Raw genomic sequence first — 26,898 nt, 5'->3', positions numbered from 1 at the left:
CCCATTAACAGGTAAAGACTCTCTTTTCCCTACTAAATCTTGCAACATGAAAGTCGATGGACCTATAATTTCAACAATTTGGAATGGTCCAAGCCACATTCGTTGGAATTTAGAATGTTTGCCTTTTTCTTCGTGAGCCTTATCCCATTTCAATACTAAATCTCTAATTTGAAGATCCTTCCTTGATACCATGTTTGAATCAAAGGAAGCCTTTACTAATGCTTGATGATGAGCATGTGTAATTTTAGCTCGTTCTCATTGCTCTTCTAGCTTAAGGATCTGCAGTTGTCTTAGTTGTAAAGATGAAGTTGGTGTTTCGTCAATAAATTGGACTAAGGCTAAAAAAGGAATTGCTAGATGAGTTGGGAGAACTACTTCTTTCCCATAAACTAAATTAAAGGGATAAGTGCCAATGGAAGCCTTTTGAGTTATTTGGTTTGCCCAAAGAGAATACATCAAAGATTTGCGCCAATTTTTATGATTCTAATCAATGGTTCGCTTAATGATTTTGATTAAGTTTTTATTTGTTGATTCAGCCAACCAGTTCCCTTGTGGGTAATAATTGGCAGAATATTTAAGCTTAAAACCTCTTTTAAGTGCAAATTTAGTCATAGCATTGCCAGAAAAATATGATGCATTGTCAAACATTAAAGCAGAAGGTAAACCAAACCTGATAATTATGAACTAATCTATGAAATCAATGATATGTTCAGCATTGGCTGTCTTAAGAGGAACTGCTTCTACCCATTTAGTAAAATAATCTATAGCTGTAAGGATGTACCTATGTTGTTTAGAAGAGTGAGGAACGATCTCACCTATTATATCAAATCCCCATTGATAAAATGGTTGATCGCTATTGACTGGTTGCAATGGCAAAGATGGTTTCTTCTGTCTTCCAGCAACAGTTTGACAAACTTGAAATTTCCTTACGTAGCTATGTGCATATTTAAATAGTGTATGCCAATAGTGTACTGCGCACAAAAGTTTATGTGCTATAGCATCTCCCGCATAATGTCCACCTGCTGGTCCATCATGGAGTTCCTGCAACACTTTTTCAGCTTCAGATTTCTCAAGACATCGAAGAAGAACATAATCATAATTCATCCTAAAAAGCACATCGTTTACAAGTGGATACTGCTTAGGCTTCAATCTTCGGGCTTTTTTCTTTGTATAATTCAGATGTGAAGGGCATATCCATTTTTTAAATAAAACATGATATCAGCATATCTCGATTCAATATCGTTTAGGCTTACCTCATACATTTGTACCTCTTGATTTGGAGATGGTATTTCAGAAATAAGAGATGCTCTAGCCAACATCTTGCAAAAGCCTTGACCTTTTACAATATGTGTTGGCTTGATCTCAGCGTCGTATTCTTGTAGGGCAGTGACCCAATTTGCTGTCTTTTCATCCATGTCTTTCTGCACTAAGAGATTTCTTACCACTGTAAATGGCACTATTATCTTTGTATGGGTCTTAAGAAGAAAGGGTCTAAAATATTTGATCGCTTTGAAAATAGTGTAAGCTTGTTTCTCAACGTTAGAATAATTTAATTCAGCCCCTTGAATTTTTGAACTAATGAAGGCAATTGGGGCTTCCACCTTGTCTTGATTGGCTTGTGTGAGTATCACAGCGTATGACTTCTCAGAGGAAAATATATACAAAATGAAAGGATCGGAAAAATTTGGAGTTGCTAGGGATAGGGCATTAACAATCGCTTGCTTAATCATATTGAATGCTTCATACTCTACTTGGCTCCATTTAAAGAGTGAATTATTCTTGTTTATGAGAAATTTTTCGGCGAAAATCACATGGAATACCATTTGTCGACGCGTTTCAAACCAACTAGTGTGGTTCATCGTCAGGACAAGTTGAATTATTCTTGATCATTGCTTGTAATTGCGACACAATTCTTGAGAAGTTTGGAACAAATCTTTTAACAAAATTAATTTGGCCAAGGAAGGATTGAATTGCTTTCTTATTATGTGGTAAGGATGTTTCGGAAATTTCCTTAATTCTATCTGGATCAATATGGATTCCAAATTTTGACACTATAAATCCAAGAAGTTTTCCTTCACTTAATGCAAAAAAGGAATTTTTTGGATTAAGTGAAATTCCATTCCTGTGACAACATTGGAAGATCTACTTTAAATCTCTGAGGTGATTACTATGTTTTCTAGAATATACTGTTATGTCATCCAAGTAAATCACCACTAATTTGTTTACTAATCCCTTAAATGCGATAACCATGGCCCTTTGAAATGTGGCGCCATCATTAATCAACCCAAAAGGCATCTTTTGATATGCATAAGTACCCCATTTGGTTCTGAATGTGGTTTTTAGTTGATCATCAGGATGGACCAAAACTTGGTTGTAGCCAGAGAAACCATCTAAAAAGGACATTAATTCTGATCCTACAACCACTTGCAATATTTGTCCATAGGAGGCAGGGGAAAATTATCCTTTTGGAAAGCTTTGTTAAGATTTCGAAAGTCAATACAAATTCGAATACTCTATTTTTCTTTCTGATTGGAACCAAGTTGGAAACCCATCTAGAATGTCGAACGGGAAAAATAATTTTGGCTTTCAGTAATTTATTGAGCTCAAATTTAATCTGACTTTCTAGACTAGGATGAATCTTCCTCAGCTTTTGCTAGACAGGTTTTTCATCAGCTATCATCAGGATAGTATGCTGAATGATTGAAGTGTCGTAAGTCTTAAGGTCATCGTAATTCCAGGAAAAGACACTTTTATACTGTTTTAGGAGCCGAACAAAGGCTAATTTTTCTTCTGGGGCTAGGCCAAGACCTAGTTTGATATTCTGTGGCTTGGTATCCATTCCTAGATTTACTAATTCATAGTTCAGAGTTGAACTCTGAAGTTTTGAATTGGTAGACCTTTTAAATCTGTGTTTCAAATCATATAGGTCTTCCAACTTGACTACATATTTTGGTATGGCATTATTAGTGCTCTCTTGTTGTAACTACTTGTCATGTTGGTCCTCATCAATTGTCTGATTAGTGTAAGATCCTTCTAATGTCAAGAAACTTACAATATCAGGGTCATCGTTAAAAATTCTCTAGTTGGTAACATTTTTAGGGATGGAGGGCCCAAAGAACAATTCAATTGAGAATCTGTCTGGGCTATAGTCTTATGAGGGAATGATCTTGGAAGCTATATTAGCCAAGAGGTCAGCACTAGCATTTTGGAGTCTGGGAATGGATGAAATATTGAATGATATAAAATGTTCAGTCAGATCTTTCATTAAAGATTGATAATGCTTTAAATGACCTGAGAGACAATGTCTAGTATTTCATACCTATTTAATAACAATCTCAAAGTCTCCAAAGACTTGTAGATACTTGATGTCTAGTCTGATTGCCTTATACAACCCTTGTCCTAGAGCTTCATATTCTGCAATGTTGTTTGTGTAATAAAACTCAAGTCTACATGTTAGCATAGTTTTATTCCGTTCTGGACTAACTAATACACATCCTGCTCCTGCTCCATCATTAGATTTAGAACCGTCAAAAAATAATTTCCAAAACAAAGAGTTATTTACAGGACTATCTACAAAATTAACGCATTTAGAACTATCTGTTTGAGAAAAGTTTTCTACTTGAGACAAAACAGAATGTTCTAAATAAGGCGAAGTATGAGCATTAAAATTTCCTAAGAAAGAGTCAACAGAATAGTTTCCAATTATATTGTTGTTGTATGCTATAGGTTCATTTTCTCCTTCTAATTCCGTCACTGTGTATTTTTGGTGTCTTTCTCACTCAACCTTTATCTGATTTGGTTTACCATTGTAAGGGAGCCACATGTGTGACCAGTCGGTCACAAAGTATCCATGAATCTGTTCAGACCAATCCCTACTAAGAATTAAACCATAAAATTTAGGAATGTATGCAACTAAAATATCAATAACTTGACATACCTTTGGGTTATATGACAACCTTATGGTAACTTGATTTAGTTCACCAATTACTTCAACCTACGATCGGTCCAGTTGAACTATGCGTACTGCAGATTTTTGAGGTTGGACGTTTAACTTGACACAAACCGTTCTAGGCAAAATATTAGATGAAGCTCCTGAATCTACCAAACAATTATGCAAGTTTTTATTGAAAATTTCGTAAGTAAGAAGGAATGGGGGAGTATGGGATTTTGACCTAGTGCGAGAGGCACATAGTAGGTAGCAATAGTGCAGGATGGAACAAAGAGGTTTGCGACGGTGCGAGATGCAGGGAGTTGTTGCAACAATGGAGAGGCAATAGAGGAAGCACGTGATAGCAGCAGAGAGAGCTTCAGCATCAGGAGTGTGTCTAGCTTGACAGGGATGCCAGTAGTTGGGTGGATCAGTTACTTACTTCTTAGTAACTGAGTTGCAGTGCAGTAGTGCTTAGAAGTAGCATGGTGCAACATGTTGAGAGGGGGTTACAGTGCAGATGCAATGTTGGGAGATAGGACTAGCAGCAGCACAAATGTAGAGGGAGCTATCGTATGGATGCAACAATGGAAGTGGCAGGGCCATGGGAAAAGTACAGGATTAAGTAGTGTAGAGGATGTTGGATAGGGAGGCCTAGCATAATCACAGGTACCGGTGCCGTATAATCAGAGTGATACTTAGTGTGCAGTATTACTGGAGCACAATCTTCGCTAAGAGGGAGTGTTTATTTTGGGTAGCATCAGATGTGATATAGCCATGAAAAATGGTGGAGAGGCTAAAGCACATGAGATCTCCAAGACCCAGAAATGGTTTGGGTAGATTCTTCCCGGTTTAGGAGGTATTAAAATAATTGATATTTTTAATGGAGTTCCTAAGTCTAAACTTGGGAAAAATAAAATATTAATGGGTATTAATATAAAATTGGGTTATAAGGTTCCAAATTACATGGATCAAGCCAAATATAATCTTTTTTTTTTTAACTATAACGGGTGTAAGATTTTATTTATTTGAATAAGAGAGGTGGGGTCTTTGGTGAGGTAGCCTCGATTACACAGAAAATAACAGCTTATTCTGCTTGTGAGTTACAGACTTTTCAGGGAATTTGGTGGAAGTTTTCGTCATTGATATACAACTGTCCTTTCATGAGTGGTCATCCTTTGTTCACCATTTGATCAGCTTCGTCATTTAGGTTTCTAAGTATGTGATAGAATTTATAGGAGGTGAACTCTTGGATGATTCTTTTCAATCTTACCAGAAGTTTATTAAGGCTTGCATAAGCTATTTAAGCTGTATAAGCTATTTAACCTAGTCCAAGTCGCGTATACATGCGGGTACACAGAATAAAAGGTGCATATACGTATGCACGTAGTTTTTGTTGGTTTGATGGGCCTTGACCCATGTTCAACATTAGTCATCCAAGCAAATCCCTACACTCTTGGCCCTTTCAGCATTAGCCCGCAGAGCGCAGATCGAAGTCTCACTCAAAGCATTATGGGTGGATGTGATGCAGGAGCATCTGACACTCTTCATTAAAGAAGGAATCCAAAGCGGAGCAAGGAGGATGATGTGGACCATTGGAGCTAAACAGGGGATAAATATATTTAAAACAGAGTAAATGATGGAATGGATAAAGTTTCTCAAAGACTTAAATAATTAATTTGCCACATATGTATGCATGTAGGGAGAATTAGGGACAGTTGAGTGATTCATGGAGAGGATTTGATCGGATCCTTTTAGTGATCCGATCCAATGTGTTTTATAAATGATGAACATGCGTGTTCGATTGGGACAAAGTGAGAACAGAGTAAATTTGTGAGAACAGAGTGATCAAAATGTAGTTGAAGGGGAATTTGTTCCTAAGGCTGAAATGCCCTAGATCTGTAATCATATCGGGTATAATATAAAGTGTGTTCGGTGTTGATATTATGTGCATCTGTGTGCTATTCATAGATAATCTAAAGGTGTTAGTGTTGCAAGTTTGATTAACCATCGATCACTATAGGATCGATGGCGATCCATTGTTTATCGAATCACTGTTATGTAAATGTCGTGTGTTAACGAAGTGTGGTAGAGGAAAACCCTGGATGAGGCGTAAATCCATTAAAGGCAAGTGAAATTAAGTTAAGGAGGAATGGTAGAGGAAATGGATGTTGACTGTTCGATTGACAGATCAAAGAAATTGATGGTCATTTCATGGTAGAGATGTGAGGGCGTTAATTCGCGAAGAAGTGGTTTCACAACATGAAGTGGTATTTCAAGTGAGGCCTAAGTGGTAAGTGGTATTGAAGGGTGAGCACCCGATTCCACTAGCCATTTGACATGTAGCAGCAAGGAGGAGAGAGGAAATTGCATTATCGGGTGGTTAACCCTTGTGCTTGTTGTCTACCCAAAATCTCTGACAGCTGTCGGATCTGATGGAGGAAGATCGACGGTGGAGGATCGCCATTTCGTTTTGTTGATCAGGTAAGCGACAATCGTTGAATCGAGTTTAGATTGACGGTCAAGATTTAATTGGCAATCACATTTTGGAAAAGTCAAAGGACAACGGGAAGTGGAATGGTGATGTGTGATATTGTGATGGGCCGATCCACCGATCGCTGATATTGTGATAGTGCAATGCAGCATTGGCTGATCGGAGATTGGAGATAATGAAGGACAGCGGAAAGGCGATGGATCGAGAGGTGGACCCGACGATTTATGAACGTGGATGTATAAATTTTGAAGTTCAGCTTATGTGTTTGGGCAGTTTTTCCCGTCTAATCCATGTATTTCAATAGTTGAATGGTCCCGAGTTTTTGAGCCTTAAGCAAAAGATAAATGCTTCTGATAGGTTTGTGGGCTATAACCCACAGGTCTCAGGATCAAAATTTATAAAGAAAGGGGAAATTGGTTTACGCCCAAAATCTCCTTTCATCATTTGGTATCAGTGCAGGGAAAGGTTAAAGGAAAGTTTTCCTGCGAGAAGGAAGAAGAGTGAAAGCAGAAAGAGAAGGAGGTACAATTGATAAAGCTGAAGAGTTATGGTATTACTATCAATAGATAGTAGCAGCAGAAGGTGAGAAGACTTGCAGCAACCTAGAGCCAAGAGTGCTCAATTGGTTCCAAAGGAGAGAACCAGAAGGATGCCAAAAGACTAAATCTCAGAGGAGAAAGCTTGGTGAGGTATCGTGTAGCAAAGAAGATTGTTATTGCAGAGGTTCGTTGTAGCTAATAGAAGATCATGAAGGTAGTTCCATTGAGAAGTGGGTAGAATTGCTAAGGACAAGGAGAAGCATATGACCAGGAGGTCATAAATTTTGGTGCCTCGGAAATCTGATGTAGGAGCATCCGACACTCTTCATTAAAGAAGGAATCCAAAGCAGAGCAAGGAGGATGACATGGACCATCGAAGCTAAACATGGGATAAACATGTTTAAAACAGAGTAAATGATGGAATGGATAAAGTCTCTCAAAGACTTTATTAAATGTAATCTGTCACATATGCATGCATGTAGAGAGAATTAGGGACAGTTGAGTGATTCATGGAGAGGATTTGATCAGATCCTTTTAGTGATCCGATCCAATGTGTTTTTATAAATGATGAACCTGCGTGTTCAATAGGGACAGAGTGAGAATAGAGTAAATTTGTGAGAATAGAGTGATCAAAATTTAGTTGAAGGGGAATTTGTTTGTAAGGCTGAAATTCCTTAGATCTGAAATCATATCGTGTATAATATAAAGTGTGTTCGGTGTTGATATTGTGTGCATCTATGTGTTTTTCATAGATAATCTAAAGGTGTTAGTGTTGCAGGTTTGATCGACCATCGATGACTGTAGGATCGATGGCGATCCATTGTTTAACGAATTATTGTTATGTGAATGTCGTGTGTTAACAGAGTGTGGCAGAGGAAAACCGTGGATGAGGCGTAAATCCATTAAAAGCAAGCAAAATCAATTTAAGGAGGAATTGCAGAGGAAATGGATGTCAACCGTCTGATCAATAGATCAAAGAAATCGACAGTCATTGCATGGCAGAGATGTGAGGGCATTAATTTGTGAATAAATGGTTTCACAATAGGAATTGGTATTTCGGGTGAGGTCTAAGTGGTAAGTGGTATTGAAGGGTGAGCACCTGATTCCACTAACCATTCAACACATAGCAGCGAGGAGGAGAGAGGAAACCACTTTATTGGGCGGTTAATCCTCATGCTTGTTGTCTACCCGAAATCTCTGACAACCGTCAGATTTGATGGAGGAAGATCAACGGTGGAGGATCTCCATTCTGTTTTGTTGATCAGGCAAGCGACAACTGTTGGATCAAGTTCAGATCGACGGTCAATATTTAATCGGCAATTGCATTTTGGCAAAGTCAAAGGACAACGAGTAGTGGAATGACGACATGCGATATTGTGATGGGTTGATCCACCGATGGCCGATATTGTGATAGTGTGATGAAGCACTGGCTGATCGAAGATTAGAGATAATGAAGGATAGTGGAAAGGCGATGGACCGATAGGCGGACCCAACAATCTATGAATGTGGGTATATACATTTTGAAGTTCGGCTTATGTGTTCGAGCGGTTTTTCCCGTGTAATCCATGTATTCCGATAGTTGAATGGTCCCGAATTTTTGAGGCTTAAGCGAAAGATAAACACTTCCGATAGGTTTGTGGGCTATAACCCACAAGCCTTAGGATTGAAAGTTATAAAGAAAGGGGAAATTGATTTACCCCCAGAATCTCCTTTCATCACGATGCATGAACCAAGTTTCCGCACCCTGAGATGGTCGTGATGTCAGTCTATACTTCCTGATCCTAGGGCTTATCAATGTTCCTACTCTTTTGTCCTTCAGTACCTCTGTGAAGGTACTCAAACGATCTTCGTGCAGCCCTAACCCGAGGTCCAGGCACTTACGCGCCTCTGTGACTGCGTTATTGTATAAGTTCCCAAGTTATCTTAAGTGTTACCTAATCTACCATGCATTTACAGTTACCCTCATGTAATCCTTTACTCTTGCTTGCATTCAATTAATAGATATAATCAAATACATTCGCACATCAAATAAGAATTATAATGTAAACCCAGATCGTAACATAATATAATCAGATGCATTAAACATATACAAAATACACAGTGATTGTAGAATATTTTTCTCTATTGATATCTCAAGTTCAGTACATACTTTATCCGCCCTGCGCACACAGCTGCAGGGGTCCGCACACTCAGCTGCGGACTTCCACCCTAGGCCTTTGCACACTCAATTGCAGAATCTCTACCTACACTAAGAATTGAGAAAACTTAGAACTTCTTACCCAAAATCCTTCTTTCCATTACGACTCTTCCCTTAGACTCTTCTAAGACTCCCTTTTTATACAATCACATGGTCTATGGACAATGGGTAGATATTTATAGCTAACATGAGACTTCATAAAACAAGGGCATACAACCCTTTGACCTCTTTACACTCTGCGACCACAAAATGCGGAGGCTTTACATCTCTATTACAAGATTTGGGCTTTCTGCCCCAAAACTGACTCTTGGGGGAACTCGTTCCCAACAGTTTCACAGAAGGAAAAGTGCATATGGGATGGAAAATTAAGGTTAAAGAATACCAAGGGTCCATACCATGGTATTAGTCCACAATATTGGGTGGAATAATGGTTACTTGATCCCGTCTAAGAATACCATAGGTTCTAAATGTTGTTTTGGTTCATGGTATTGAATAAGGCTCTAAGTATATAAGGAGGAGAAGATCAAAGAGCTAATGGAAATAAAAATGGTTTCTCATGAATACTTCTATCTGAAGTATATTTTTGTGTTGTAATGGCTATGGTTATGATATGGATCTGAAACATCTTGTGCACCCTTGGATATAATGTTGGATCAGGATCATGAGACCTGAAATGGTTTATCATTGTATGATGTGATAATGGATAGGTTAGATCTGAGTGCTAACACATGTTTATCCTTTAAATGCTATGATCTGGGTATATCTTAAGTCTTGAAAAACTGCGAAGTTATAAGTCATTATTTGCATATCTATACACAAGTTCCTTTCAATAAAGCCACGCATAGAAATCTAAATATGAAATGTAAAAAGTTATTGATTTGAAAATATTGATTCATCCCTCCCTCTTAGTATTTTTCCCAACAAGGTGGAAGAGGGATCCTAAAATTTTGAGAGTAAGAGAGGTTCTTCCTTCAAATACTATTATATACCTCTAAAATTAATATGTTCACTCTTAATTCTCTCCTTTCCCTTCTCTACTAGATTGGATCAACAAGAAAAAAAACCTTTCGATTACCATATTGAGTCAAGGAATAAAGATCCTAAAATAGATACGAGAATCATGGTTCTACTTATATCTTTCTATCAGGAAAAAAATCATATTTCCCATCCAGAAATCATATACCTTAAAGATATGTAAACCCAAACAAAGAAGGGGGTCACAAACTAGCCAATAATTGTTCCTCATCATAATTACCATTTCAAGTCTTTGCCACATTGTCTTTCAAGCCATGAAAGAATAGTTTTCATGCAGAGTCTTATTAAACAAAACACGAAAGAAAATACAAGACACAAAAAGAAAAGCAAAATAAAAGAGGACAAATGTAATACTAGAATGAAAAGAATCATGTAAAAGGAAAATCAAGAAAACTAAGTCAATGCAAAGGCTAGATGAGGAGAAAAATGTTGGGTGGAAGTAAGAAGAAACTAAAATTTGGCTATACCTACTCCTTACCTATTTGGCTTGAAGGTTAGGGCTAAGTAAAGTGAAATTTCCAATGTAGCCATAGGAGCTTCTCCTGTCTTGTAAGTAAAAAGATGTGAGCGATTAAAAACAATACAAATAAATGTGCAAAAGTAAAGATGACAACTTGAATATCTTGCCCAAGAAATTGAAGGTATTTCCTACTTGTATAATGTTGTGCCATAAAAAATAACTTTAACTAGTGTACAATCTTACCTTTTTCGTTTAGAACAATAATGATATAAACCTTGAAATCTTCTCAGGAATGTACCTTCTTTTGTGTTCACATTCTTAGCAAACATCAAGAAATATCGAAACTTATAATTTGTGATAGATATTGCTAAGTGAGATGTTTCTAGCTAATCATATATTCGATCACAAAATTCGAAACAATCCTTTTGAAAACCCCAAAACCCTTAGGAGAATGATCTTTCAATTAACACATTTGAATCATAGGGAGAATATTGCAAAGAAAATATAACCTAATATTTTCTCAAAAACCTTGTCAAGATAGTGAGGACCTGACATAACCATTAAAAAGGGTTGAAGTGCCTCAAATGTTTGACAAACATCTGAATAGTGAAATGAAAAATCATAATGATCAATGGGTTTAACAAGATCATTCAATGTAAAACAATTATTATCAGATATACTAGTGGAAAAATGATAATTTTAATGAGAGTTGTTAGACCCAATTTTATGATCATATTGGTGTTTTGACATACAATATTATTGTTTCTTGATCAGTTCTCTTTGTGTCCAATTCCATACCAGACTAGCAATACAAAAGATTCGGGAATTAAAAATAATTGCTAGCCTTGTAAATCTAGGAAAATAATTAGAATAACATGCCAATAAAAGCTTAGAAGGATATTTAAAATAAAATCTAGTTATATCAACATGGGGGTTTTGATCCACTGAATGATTCAAGCATTGAATGCTACTCAAAATGACAGATTGGGCAAAAAAAAAATGATTAGCTTCATAATAGTGACAATAAAGATTAGTAGATGATTTTTCCCAAAAACACTTAACATATATGAATTCTACAACCAATGATGATATTTATCTTGATAACCAGAATGATTGGCTTCATAGCTATGTGAATCCATGAAAGATATACATTCCAATAATAGGTTCAATGCAAGAGGTTTACATGAAGATGAATTAACTAAAGCAGAATCCTCTATCTGATTAGAAACCAAATATTGGAAATCAGATAAATTGTCTTCGAAAAACCCAAAATATTTCAAGAATGAGTATGCATCCAGTGAAACAACGCAGAGAAAAGCATCATGCAAGAAATACATATCCGACCCAGTTCATGGGTCTTATCATGATAGTTATAACTTGACATAACCATCAACGTGAGTCAAAGTTCCTCAACTACCTGAAAAGTGCCAAAACTTTCAAATGTTGGATAATTATATTTTGAGAGCTGAGTCATAACATGAATTGTACATGGAAAACTACTATTAGTTATAACAAGATCACTATTATCTAGATGGAAACCATCTACATCACTAGATTGATCAGATACTTCAACCTCAAGAAACAAATTACTCAAATTATATGATTCTTTTGATTGCGCATTTGAGAATGTATAGATCAGAGAAATCTCATGAGAAACCCGAATAAAAAATTATCTTGATGCGACACTGGAATTTTCAAGGAAAGAAATGAATGCTTTATGATTTCATTTCTTTTTTCTTCATCATGGATGACCTCATTGCCTTGTGTTAATTCAAAATTCAGTTGATCGGATTGTGAATTCGAAGAGAATGTCATACTTTCATCACAAGCAGTAGGAAAAAAGGTACAATGATTTGAAGAAGAAGTGTCCATAAAAGAATCTTCTTTGACCATATCAAATTCTAGATTTGAACCTTTCAAATTGAAGTTCTCTTAAGAAATCAATAAAATGATCGATGTACCTAGGCATCCATCACCATATATATATCAGTGAGGTCATTATCATCAGAATGATGGTTTCCAAGGGATTTAAATTTATTAAGAACCTTGATTTCATTTGATTGATTATTGAGATCACTAGATTATAAGCTAGCCAAGAATGAAGGAACAACATCTTAACATGGAGGACTTTGAAATAGGGAAGAGATATCAAAAGTATCTTCACATTTCTACTCTACTTGTGAAATGTTTGGACCCAAAAATAGAAAGTCAAAAGTATCTGAAGAACTAGTTGATGGAGCAGATTGATCAAATGAAGCAAGGTACAAAGGGTTGTGAGATATAAGTGATAGAGGATGACATGTATCCCTTGAAGCAATTCTAGTTTCCATGGTATTAGATTCAAAATTTCGGTGATCTTGAGGAATCAAGGGATCAATGTTCACCTTAGACTCCATGGATATATTAGAACATTCAAAATTTTCTCATGCAAAGAGATAAAATGAGGATGGGATGAATGGATAAACAATCTGATTTCTAGACTTGTCAACTTCAGAAATATCACCAAAGACAAGCTTGTTAGGCAATGAAAATTGAGGAGGATAAGGGACAAAAGAAATTGTAGATTCCTCCTATGAGATTAGAGGTGCCTCCTGATTGATGGAAGTTGGAAGATCATAATCAACCAAGGATTTAGATTCACATGGTTTCAAAGAGATTTGGACCAAACACTGAAATGTTTCCTTGAAGTAAACCCAATCCAAATCTTTCTCAGGAATCTCATAACACAGGTGAAGAAATCTATTAGAAAAATCCTCTATTGATTCACCAGGTTTCATTCTAAGTTGATTAATCCTTTTATAAACATCTCAATGATCATAAATTCCAAAGGCTTGATGAAGCTCCTTGAAGATTTGTTCAAATGAATGAATATAAGTAGATGGTAAGTTATGGAACCATGGTTTAACTCAACCTTCAAGACTGAGGGTGAATAATTTACAAGCAACATCTTCACAATTGATTTCATGAGATTCACAAAAATTGAGAAAATGAGATGTATGTTCAGCTATGGATATTCGACCCTTTCCATAAAACTTTAATTCAAACAAGTTGTAAAAAAGTTCCATGAGGATTGAAAGTTTAAGACCGGATCTATTAGAAAAAAATCTCAAGAGTATGATTTGGGAATGATCCATTCAAGAAAAGAGATTCAACACATACTCAACATACACAACTTGTCATCTGACCCTCGTTCTAGTGTCAGCTATTGACAGTGCTGGAAATATGTGAACCAAGGGGGTATCCTCGATATGAATACCCAACTAGACCTCACATCATTTGGACTAGAATCCCCGACTGGGAAATAAGACTGGTTGCCATTATTCTTAGGAATTTTCCTTGGCTGCAATTATCAACATAAGAGATTATGAAAACAATATTTGAGACAAGAAAGTAAGTTGACACTGTGAGGCATACAATTGCAATGCATATATAGTATTTTCACAGAAGGGGAAAAAGAGAGTGAGCCTATATAGCAAAAGTAATAGCACTATCCTAAAATAGACACATAAGATCATGGAAATAATTGTTGATTAACTTGCAAAATAGTTCATAGGATAAAAATGATCATAAAATAAAGTAACAATACACATAAACATACACCACAAATAATGAAAGAATAGTCTCACAATCATTCATGACACATGCATAAAAGTTTGATGGCTTTGAGAGATTCATATATTAATGGGAAGTCCCAAGATATACAATTACAATGCTTCCACACTAGCCCCAATAGTGGAACATTAAGTCACCACTTGCTCCTCCAAAGAAATTTTTTCTTTCCTATGCCAAGCTAGAGAAACCAAGGTGAAAAGTCCAAAGTCAATTCTCTTTATCTATGAGGGTTTATTTATAACAAATGAGGTGAATTTTTACCTCCCATGTGATTCTTGACCTTCTACTATGACTTTTAAATTCCTATATGACTTTTGAACTTCTAATAAATCTAGAACTTTCTAGTGTCTTTTCACATTCCATGTGGGACCCTTGGTCTTCCATACATTTTACATTTTCTCATTTTGGAAATACAATAATTACATTCCACAAATAATGTATCAAGATACATTGACACATATGACTTTGTGATGACACTTGGAGAAACCATGACTTGGCATTGATGACATGGAACTTCATTGTGATGTGTCTAGGACAAGCCTTTCTCCTTGCTGCTATGACTTTGAATTATTCATGATGGGTATTTTATTGCTCATCTTCACCCTCCAAAGGGTGTGGATTAGTGTTAGAACCTTCCAAGTCAACATGAGATGCCACCATTCTCACATGATCTAGGATTTCTTAATTTCCTTGAAGATGGTTCTTTCTTCTGCCCCTTCTTCTCAAGTGCTCTATTGTAGCCTCTCCTTGATGATATCCCTTGAGGATCAACCTACCATGTTGAAATGATAACACTTTTAGATGAAGTTTACTCATGACAGTCCAACATCAGTTTGGAAGCCACCTATCTTACCTTTTCTTTTCTAATGGAAGATGCTGATTGTGATGAGGCAATAGACAAGGATTTTGAGAGTAGGAGGTTTATAATTATGTAATTTAGCATCATACCGACAAAGGGATGACCTCCCTTTCCATTGTAACTATGAAATTCATATAGGAGGTAAGACAAAAAAAGGGATTGCACAGTGAGGGGTTTCAGTAATCAAGAGCGGTAAGACTGGCCACTGTAACTATGCAATGCACAATGATTGAGGGAAAGGGTTAGTGAATTCCACAGTTGAGGGTATCAATTACCTAGAAGTGATATTCTACTCAATAGAAATGTGAAATTCGTAATAGTAGGCCCATTAGATGAAGGGACTGCATAGTTGAGCAAGTTAGTGAGACATGGAGGTAATGTTACACACTGTTAATGAACAATATGCAACAACTGAAAGGGAGGCTTAGGAGTTTTCAAAGTTGGGAAAGTTAGTGACACAGGGAGGCTCCACTGTCCATTGCAATTGCATAATGCATAATTCAGGGAAGAAGGAATCATGAACTGCACTGTTGACAGGGCTAAGGATCTAGAATAATGGTCCAAACTTCAAGGTTGCTCAATTTATAGTTGAGGGAGACTGTCCTCTAGGACTATGCAATGCACTGTTCCAAGAGGTAGAGGATGCTTCACTATATCTTAAGGTTGCACAATGTGTAGTTCCAAGAGGGAGAAAAGTTAGTAGGTTACAAAGATAGTGAAAGATCCGAAAATGACTAAGTGTGGGATCAGTGAGACAAAGAGAGAGAAAGACATGCAAACAAGTCCTGAAATAGTGATCTCACACTCATATTACATCAAAAAAAGCCAAAATAATGAAAGAAACCCAAAATAATACCTTGAAACAACATCAAAGAGACACTTATTTCTAAGTGCAACAATTGAAACTTAGCTTTACAACATAAAATATAAGTTACGACAGGAGTGTCAATTGCAACCAAAAAGTGTGCCAAGTTGTTGGAGAGTACCTAGTGCATATTATTATGATATATATGATTAGTTAATGCAAAAGAGTGTGTTAGAGCTTCCTATAGTAGTCTGCTGAGGTGCAACACATGTAGGAGAGAAAACAATTAAAAGAGACACCTGTGACAATAAGAAAAAGTAAAAAAAGCACTTGCAAACACTAAAGAAAGTGAAAGCAACACATGCTAGAGTGAAGAGAAAGTAAAAGTAGACTTGTGAAAGAAAAAGAAAACAAACATGCAATTCATGAAAGTGAAGGTGATATTTGTGAAATAAAACATTGTGCAAAAGAGATAGTTAAGAAAACTCACTAGGATGATGATACAATTTCCACTGAGAGTGAGAGAGACTATCAAATAATGTTTTTCACTGACTGTCGACATAGATTGCATAGTGCACTATGCTTATCAACTACACAAGCACTGTTGGTAGGGGTTGTGCATGGTCTATGAGTTGATACATGCCTATTACCAAGGATTGTGCAATCATTGTTATAAGTGACTACGCATGCTCTATTTCCAGAGGTTGTGCAAGCATCTCCTCAAGGACTACACAAAACTTGTCTACAAAGGTAGACATTGATTACTGAGCTTGAAAGAAAATGGGGGGATTGCAAATGTATTGAAATCTAAGAATGTGTAAGAAAGTGGCTTAGATAATTAAAATGTCAGAAGAAGTCTTAAAACATCAACCAATCATGAAGTGACTATGATCAACCTGGAATGATTGATCGTAAGATCACAAGGGGCTCCAAAATTCAAGCGAAGTAAATTTTTTGGAAGGTGTTTGTCACAACAATAATAATAACTTAAGTAGACTTGAGTTAGTGACCCTTAAGATACTACAATAAGATTCACCTAAGGAAAAGTGCATAATGATTATGGTTTTGAGTGATTTAAGGTATAATTTCAAGAGAAAGTTCAATGGTCCATATGACTAAATCTAAAGGGATTAGTGTGAGAAATAGAGGCTCAAATAGGTAACAAAAAACATGTAATAAATACATTAAACTTTATTTACCAAAATTCACTGACCTTCTAGAGTAAACATGACAGGAAGATCTACTATGACCTAACCTAACCTCCTAAATCCAATTAAGGGAGTGTGATCGACTACTGATGACAAACTGATAACTCACCACATCCTACAAGGACTACAAGTCACTCAGAGGCTAAAAAACCACCCCAAGAGGCCAAAACCTGCACTAAACCTCTGTTTCTCATCCTTAGGCCCACAACCACAACCAAAGAATTACCTCCATGTGGTTGGCAGCCTCCAACTGCATGCACAACATTACATCCATGCAGTTACAACCAAATTTTTCCAGTTCAAAGGGTGCGGTCTAGGATTCTAAGCCACCATTTCAAGCTGGCCTCTAGAATATTTCCCAGAACTCAGTGATAATTTCTAGAACCAATAATGAAATCAAGACAAATCCATTCATACAAACTTGATCAAGGACTTGACCTATCCATACCTAACCATGAAAATCATTTCATCAAACATATGGTGAACATGTAATCAATAGGTCATGAATGCATATCTGAGCGTAGGGGTATGAAACTTACTTGAGAATCACCAATAAGGTCTACTACTCTCTCGTAATAGTTTCAATAACATTTTTTAGCTCATGCATTCATTAACCATTCATCAACTAATCAAAACATATCAAGAACCATAACTAGAACATGTTATGGAACCATGATTATAACTATGATATAACAACCATCAAATCCACATAATAACTAGTACAAGTACTTATAGAATACAATAGGAAAAGAGCTCTTATTATCCTATGAAAAAACCAACCAAGTCATGGACTTCCAAGCACCACCCAACCATAAATTGGGTTGAACCAAATCTTTCTTTTAGCTAATTACCCTTGTGCCATATTCCAAGAATGAATGTGGGATCTTATGGAATAAACCAAGAAACACCGAACCAAGGATTTTGTAGGCCAAACCACCTAAACCCTCAACCATTGATTTCTACTCACGATCAAACATCACTAACACCAACCAGATTAGTCTCTACTCGGCTTTCCAAGGCTCTAGGAACTAGTAAATCAACCCATAGCCTTCTAGGGCTCCAGAGCATTTGCCCAACCTGACTCTAGGACTAGTAACTTAACCCACCAAGGGCTCCAGAGCATTTTTCCAACCTAGGCTCCAGGACTAGTAACTTAATCCAAGATGTTCCAGGGATTCCAGAGTGTTTGTTCCAACCGATATCCATAAGGAACTATGAGCACGAACCAAAAAAAAATCAAGTGGAAACACCCACAGCACCATGCCTATCCAGGAAATGGAAAGCCAAGGATAAAACCACTCTCAATCCAGGAAATCCTCCATTCCAATGAAAAAACATAACCATATAATCACATGCATATACCATGCATCCATAATTCAAAAAGGAAATCACACATGAAACCCACTACCTACAAAGAAATCTAGCTGTAGCTGCTGATCCACCTGTTCCCTTGTGCTTCCCCACTTTCCTTTTCCTTTTTTCTCCAAATCCAAAGTATGCCAAAATTCTCCAAGGGTGCTCCAAGAAAACTCTTAAGTGTGTAAGAGTATGAGAGAATGAGAGAATAGAGAGAGAGCTCCACCATATAACTGTCAAAATCTCAACTGACAAAAGATGTAAACTGATCCTCAGAAGCCTTTTTATCATTGAGGCCTCGATTTTCTTCATTTTCCTTAATTTTTCCTTGAATTTTCCTCATGAAAATATGTGACCTTTCATCTCCCTTTTCTCATATTTTCCTTTATTTCATAAATAAAATTCCAATTAATGCCAATTTTCCTTTGCCAATTTCCTTAGCTATTAATTAATCACCAGTGATACCCCATCACTATGTTTTGCCCAACATTCAACTTAGAATACACACCCCATGAACTTGGTCTTATTTTTCCTTTATTAAATTTATTACATGAAATTCTAACTCGAGGCTATTACAGATCCCTCCCCCTTAGGGGAACACCGTCCTCAGTGTTATATGACTCCTATGACCAACAAGAATGCTGAAAACCAAAGCATGCTTCCCATGGAGCTTTATAACTTAGCTCGATGCAATATTTACAGTGAACATCCTACTAAAAAGAAAAACCAACATTAAAAGCATGGCAACATGATAACCATACCTCTTATTGGAGCTTTATAACATAACTCATTGTGGTATTTACAATAGAAACCATACACAAAACTCCTTATATATACAAAACTCCTTTTCCTCAACCAAAAAAAAATGAAGGATACATAGCCCACACATGATCAACCATCTCCCATGTAGCTTCATTGGGCCCAAAGTGCTTCCACTACAGTTTAACTTGCTCGATTCCAGAGCATGAGAATTTTTTTGCTGCAAAATGCACTAAGGTTTCAAATATAATTCTCCTTCTAGCTCCACCTGTAATACAAACCAATCATTCACATGATTAACATATTTCACACACTTCTTAAGAAATGACATATGGAAAACATCATGGACTTTCACTAGTGGAGGCAATGCAAATCGATAGGCCACTAGTCCAATCCTCTCAAGGATCTTGAAAGGCATGCAATACCAAGGTGCCAACTTGGCACATGACCTAATCCTTAAGGAGCTCTTCTTGGGCTTGATGCGTAAGTACACATGTTCCCCAACTTGAAATGCCTTAAATTCCCTATTCTGATCTGCATAAACCTTCTGTCTGGCCTATGCTGCCTTTAGATCATTCTTAATAACACGCATTTCCTGTTCCATCTTTGCTAACATGTCCATTCCAATCAACTTCCTATTCACTAGATCACTCCAAATGATAGGAGTACTAGAAATTCACCCATACAGTGCCTCAAACATACTCATACTCAGTGACTCTTGATATCCATTGTTATAAGCAAAATCAACCAGTGGAAGATACTCCTTCCACCTCCTCTTCTACTGCATAACATAGATCCTCAACATGTCCTCCAAAATCCTATCGACCTTCTATTTTTGTTCATCTATCAATGGATGATAAGTTGTACTGAAGGCTAACTCTATACCCAAACCAGCAAACAACCCTTTCCAAATCTTGGAATTGAACTTAGCATCTCTTTTTGACATAATCTTCCTAGGAAAACCATGCACCCTCACTATCTCCTTGATGAATACTTGAGCTACCTCACTATTTGAATTCGTAGACTTCACTCGAATGAAGTGAGTTACCTTTTTCAACCTGTCAACCACAACCATAATAGAATCATGTTGTCTAGATGTCCTCGACAAACCTGTAATGAAATCCATGGAAAGGACTATTATAGACATTTTTGGGCACTGCAACCCCAATCATACATGTCCACAAACCAAGGGCTCCTAAGTCCCTAAAAGTGTTGCTTCACACCCTAAAGGAACAAGGTCAGCTGATTACATCATCTCCCAGAAGTTCTCCACAGAAAACTGCTCAGAACTGGTCAAAGCTGGACCATACAGACTGCCCAATGCAGAGGGTGCGATGCATCTCACTTGATCAATGTAAAGGGTGCGATGCATACTAGAAATCCCTTCTGTAGGGTGCGATGGGCGAGAGAAGACAAATGGCAGAGATAGTTTGCAAGGTGGATCATCATGGAATCTTCTAGAAACTTCTCCTGTGACACTTGCCTCTCTGAATTCACCCAAGGATGAGTAAGACATCATCAATCTCCAAGTGGAATCAAGAACTATTAGAGAGAGGACACTAATCAAAATCCTAGAAGCTGACTCACCCCCTGCAATCATCTATATATGGATCCCTCATCACAGAGATCCAGAGGCTGGAATTTTGTATCTTGTAAGGAAGTGTTGTTGGTTTCTTGGTGGAATATCATAGTGTTGGGTGATCTAAGCTTTTCATGAGGTGAAGAAGGGCTTTCATGCTGGGAGGATGACGTTGGGTCAGAACAATTGGTTGTAATCCTCTTTGCTATTCTTGATATTAATAAAGCTATTCAAGTTTTCCTCCACATTCTTGTATGTTTGATGATATATGCATTTGTGTGGTCAATATATATCTGGTCCTATATTGTTTATGATTGTAGATCTTTGTTCTTCAATAGTATTATGCTGCTCTGATTCCATAGGTGCTCTTTGAAGCTGGGTCGATGAAGGAAAAGCGACAAGGATCTGTCAGAAGGGAGAGGAACCAAGCAAGGAACCAAGCGCAAGACTGAGGTTGGTGCCCTTTGTTCCCCTCTTATCTACTTCTCATAAAGGAAAGCGAAAGTAGTTTTAGTTTGTTTGTTTATAAGATAGATACCAGTCTTAGTGGGACTAGCAACTCTGAGTGGACACTAGATTTCCTGATAACAAAATGGCGACTCCATTGGGGAGGGAATAGATTGTTTGCTTGTCAATATTTGTTTGCTTTATAAACTTACAGACGAAGCCTGAAGTTAAGCCAGCTAGCCTTCGAGCTGCATTTGCTATGCAAGTGCAAAGTAGATCAATGTTGCTTCTGTCTATCTCCGAGTTTTGTTTATAAACTGAACAATCAATTTGCAAACCTTCTAATTTCCCTAGTGGTGGCTCTAGTAACCTCATTAGATCAACCCCTGTGATTTGTATTTACTGAACATCACTTGCTCGGCCTAAATCCCTGAATTGAGCTGCAAACTGTGACCAAATACCAAGTAAAAGTCTCGCACTGGTACCAGCGCACCCTCTCTTCAAGGAAGTTTGTATGCATTGCACCCCCCGTGTGCAGTAGGTGGGATGCATACTGGTTTCCCTATGTAACAGGTGCGATGGTAAGAAAAGGCTAATTTTGCCTTCAGACTTTTGTTTTTCTTCACTCTCTTTAGCTCTATTCAGGAGTTTTGCTATCTGTGATCAGTATACCACTGTAGAAACCCCCCTTCCTTTCCATCATTCCACCTCCATTGTGCAAAGAACTGTGAATGTTTTTATGTATTGTGCGCCATTTTCAGTTCTCTTTTACAAAGAAGTAGCATAATCAAACTGTCGTCTTTTGATTTGAAAGTGTCGCAAGTGTCGTTTTCAATCAAAGAAAAGAATTCTATTGTTCTTGATGGTCGATTATACAGTTACTCTTGTATTTGATTTGAATTAGTAGTTTTTCAAGTGTCGAAAGCAGTTTTCAATTCAAAATAGCAAAGTGTCGTCATTATCTTCCTTTCGTTTTTGAAGAGAAATTTGTTAGTACTGTCGCTTTGAAAAGATAATTCAGATTTGTACTTAGAATTCTTCTTGTCATTCACACATTAAGAAAGCTGAAAACAAATACATGCATGTGCATTTGCATTTAGACTGCTTGTTGGTTTGATTTAGGACAATGCATCTAGTGTGTTCTCTCTGCTCTATGTTGAAAGAATATCATCTCTCTTTCTTTAGTAGCTAGGATTTTCATTGCAAAAAGAAGATTAAACGATTGTTTATCATCTTAGATTGCATTTTAGGAATTGTATATCTACATCACGTGGTGAACCTGAAAGGAAAATTTCTTAAGAAAGATCAACTATAAAATAAATTTAATGAACATAAAAACGCTTTGGAACCTAATGAACAACATGTAGAAGTCTAGGCTAGAGACGTATTCTGGCGTTGTAAAGCCTGGTAACTATCGCTTTCATTGTTGGTTGGGTGATTCCTCCTCTTTGAGACGACAAGTGCCAGTACGGACTTGTGCTCCCACGTACCGTCGAGTATATATTGGGAGACCACAATAGGCTATATCCTTTATCCATGGGAAGTCGTGTCTGTCGCCCTATCGATCGCAATACACTGAACACAGCATTCGGAAAGATTGACTGTTGTATCGTAAAAAGTATTCTGCAGTTTTGCGATTGGTTTCATAATCCCTCTGTCTAGATTTCCAGAGTAGTCTCTTTCATTCCTTTTTAGACTCCTTAAAGGAAAAGGTCCATTTGAGCACTTGTCACTTCAGGCTCATTAAAAATCGAAGGCGACTAGAGTCATCTTTTGTTTTTTATCGACTCTTAAAAATTGAAAAAACAAGTTGTGTCAAAGTGTCTAAAATTTATTTTAATAGGAATAATATCACCATTCTCGCGTTGGTCTTAGGTTGAGAAAAATGGAGTCCACCAACCAAGGATTTCCCCTTGGAGGAAATCCTAGTCCTTTCTCCTCTTGGGGAGATGTTGGTGCACCTCATATGGCCACATTGTCACTTCCAGGATTGACGATTGGCTTGCCAATATGGCTCTTCTCGACCTCCATCATTCAGAATGCCGTGATTCATGAACAATTGAGTCAGCAGCTGGATGATGCTAAAGTTAACCCCCAACCTTGTACTTCATCTGATTCTCCCTCTCCTCCTTCCTCTTCGCTTGATGAAGCTGGTAAAGCCAAAAATCAAGTAACTAAGAAGGAGAAGAAGGGAAAGGAGAAGAAAGAGAAGAAGAAGAAGGAGCCAAAGGCGAAAAGGGGTAACCGGGCATTGTCTAGTGAAAATCCACACACTGCACTGTCCAAGCCTAAATCTCCATGTGTCATTTGCAAAGGAGACCACTATCATCGAGATTTTCCTTGCATCCCTCGGATCTTAAGGGACTGGTCTCCTCGTTTGCACAATCCGGTGTCATCAACCTCTGAAGATCATGTTGAAAGTACACCATCAACTAGTGAAAGCGAAGCATTTGGACAGAAAAGGAAATGTAAATTTCCTTGTAAACTATGTGAAGGCGATCACGTCGTCCACCGTTGTCCCTTCCTAGATGAAGCTAAAAGAGTCTTGGATAACTGTCCTGCTTCACTGCTACGGCTTCCTCCTGGATACAAGAAACTCTTGCCGAGTCCATCGCTAGTTGAAGATATGACCGACACACCATTGTGGTCAATCGAAGTATCTGTCATTGAAGATAAACCCGCTGAATCCATACCAGACGAAAGTCAAAAGGTTGAGGCGGCAGTCGACCCGATCTTGTCTTCGGAAGGTCCATCTTCAGATGATACAATCACCGAAGAGAATGAGAATGACACCATTCAAATTCTTTTCGTAAACACAGACTCTAATGAATATGGGGGAAATCTACCTATTCCTTTACCACAGGAAGGAAATTCATCAGAGTCATATCCGGCCGTCTATTCGGTCCCACCTCCAAGCAACCTAGTCGTTTCCTTCGATTGGAATCTACTAGGAAGACCCCGTTTACCAGCTAATGTACCATTCTAAATCATTATACAGGCTTACAAAATGATCATGGTCGGTACCATCATAGATGAAGGGGCTTTTGTGAGTATCCTTTCCTCAACTGCTTGGGAAGTGCTTGGTTCGCCATTGCTTTTGCCTGAGATGAGAAATCTGACAGGCTTCGACAAAGGAACCAGTCGACTGTTAGGGATCCTTCCCAATGTGCCCATAACGTTGAGAAGGAAAACCATTTATATGAACGTAATGGTAGTCCAAGGACCTCTAGATTATAATCTACTCCTTGGGTGCGACTATATTTATAGCATGGGGGCCATTGTCTCCTCACTCTTTAGAGTAATGTGTTTTCTGCATGAAGGCCAAGTGGTCCAGATCGTAGGCCAGCTTTCATTCCCTGGCTCACACATAGCTAATAGTCAAATGCCATCCCTAAATTGTCTTTTCACGCAAGGAATGTCTCATCAATCTCCAGTCCGTCCACCTGAAGAGTGTGAGTAATTTGGGAGGACATGACTTAAACCCAGGGGACATGCACCCTTGTCTGTTTTGGTAGGAAAACCTTGGGTATAGGGTAGGTTTCTGCGGAGAATATATGACTAGTCTGACACACCCGTCCATTTAGGAACATGGGATTAGATTGGAATAAGATTCCCTCGTCAAAGTTATGTGAGTGGAGGCGACCACGCCACTCACCTTTGTCTATTTTGGTAGACATCGCCAAGCAAGTGTTTTGTCTGCAACATGGATGGAGCAATCTTGCAAATGCCAGAGCTTTCATATGGTAACTTGGAAACTCTACTTCGCTATGCCTGGGGGCATGCAAACCTTTTTGCCTGAAAGTAAAGAGCGACCATTTATTTTCTTAGTTTGTAGTTTCTCAACCCTTTAAACTCGTAGGATTGGTTGTTCCTAGCTTGCATAATGAAAGGATCCGGGGCAAAGTTTCGAATGGTGCAAGCTCCCTAAAAATTGAATCTATTGATGAGACATCCTTATTATACGACTGGCACGAGCAGTTTTTATGTGAAGTTCAAGCTCGTTAAAAATTAAACCTAAGTAATGAGCAAATGTTTCCCCAAAGTTTAAGCTCATTAAAAGATGAACCAATCTCCATTAAATAACCATTGTGAATGCATTATCATCAGCTTTTGAGCCTTGGTCGTGTTCTCATCACCACTTCCACTCTGTTTTAGCCAATCATTCACCTCCATTTGATTGTTTACCCCTTTTTGAGGAACAGCTACAAAGAGTGATCCTATTAGCCATCCTTGTGACACTGCCATGATTGGAAAATTCCAAACCTTACTTGGAATCAGCTGCTACCTGAAATTATCACTCGTTCCTCAAAAAACGAGTCTCCTTTAAGCTCTTTTCATCTGACTCGTAAAATATGAAAAGATTGTCGAGCAGTTGGCCTCTCCAGCTCGTTAAAGCTACCGGGAGTGCTATCCCTCCTCTAGATTTTAATCTTTTTGGACCTGAGGGATTATTACACAAAAAGATCAAGCGCTTGTTTTGTTCGGCTCGTTAAAATTATTGAAAATTCATCCCTTTCGTATTATTTTATACTTTTTCAGACTTAAGGGATTATATGACGAAAAAGGATTATTGGAGTTTCCTTTATGTCCCTTTCAGACTCTCTAAATTGAAAAGGACCGAGTTATCTTTGTCATTAAACTCGTTAAAACTAATAGCGACAAACTTGTCCATATAGACAAGAACGAGTTTCACTATCACTAGGCTCATTAAAACATAGTGACAGGTTTGCCCAAAGGGAAAATTATAGAACAAGCATATGTTATCCTCCTCAAGCTTGATAGAAATAAAGAGGTACTGGTCAACATTCCCTGGGGAAAAATTGAGAAGAAAACTTGAAGAAAATTTATTGGTAGTAAGTCGCTCTTGAACATGACACTTTCACTCCACGTCCGAGTCGGGTTGGGTTATTCCATTCACCAGTCATATCACCATTGGTCCATCACACCATCCATATTTGGTGTTAACACTACAAATCCATGTCAGTGTCGCTAGTATGTTCAAGAGAATTCGCTCAGAGAATTCACCTGTGTCTCATCCACTGCAATACATTCATGCTCCACCTTTTCATGATCACCACCCTGAACCCTGTATCATCAGATCATTTTCACCTCCAAAAATCATTTACTCTATTCTGTGTCGTAGATGTGGGATTCATTAAGGCGTTCCTACGATGGGTCGCTTCTTGTCGACATCAGCTCATTATCCAAGAAGTCGACTTAGGAACAACCCTTTCAGTACTTTGAAGCTTTCATGCCTCAATGGCAAGTTTCTCACTTCCGGCGATAGGTTTACATCAATGGCCTTCGACTGAAAGACTTTTTGTGGTGTACGACGCCAAGTCCCTTTTTCACACCACGCGAATTGTACTGTAGTACCTTGAGGTTCATCATCATTATCAGTGATTCCTCTCGCGCCTATTAACAACTTGCATTTTGGCTGGTAATCAGGCGATGTCTTTCCATGTTCGACTCCAGAACATCTTTCACATGGATCAACTTGTACTCCGAGTGAAGATTGGACAAGTTTGAAGACCCCAGATCTAGTTTCATCCATTTGGGATGCGATATATTCAGGAAAATAAAGACATCAAATGTACATCATTGCTGCACAGATGATCAT

The sequence above is a fragment of the Pinus tabuliformis genome, chromosome 7 (assembly GCF_031772625.1).
Source record: "Pinus tabuliformis cultivar Carrire ecotype Pingquan chromosome 7, CPIR1, whole genome shotgun sequence".
Lineage (NCBI taxonomy): Eukaryota > Viridiplantae > Streptophyta > Pinopsida > Pinales > Pinaceae > Pinus > Pinus tabuliformis.
This window is presented reverse-complemented; position numbering follows the sequence as displayed.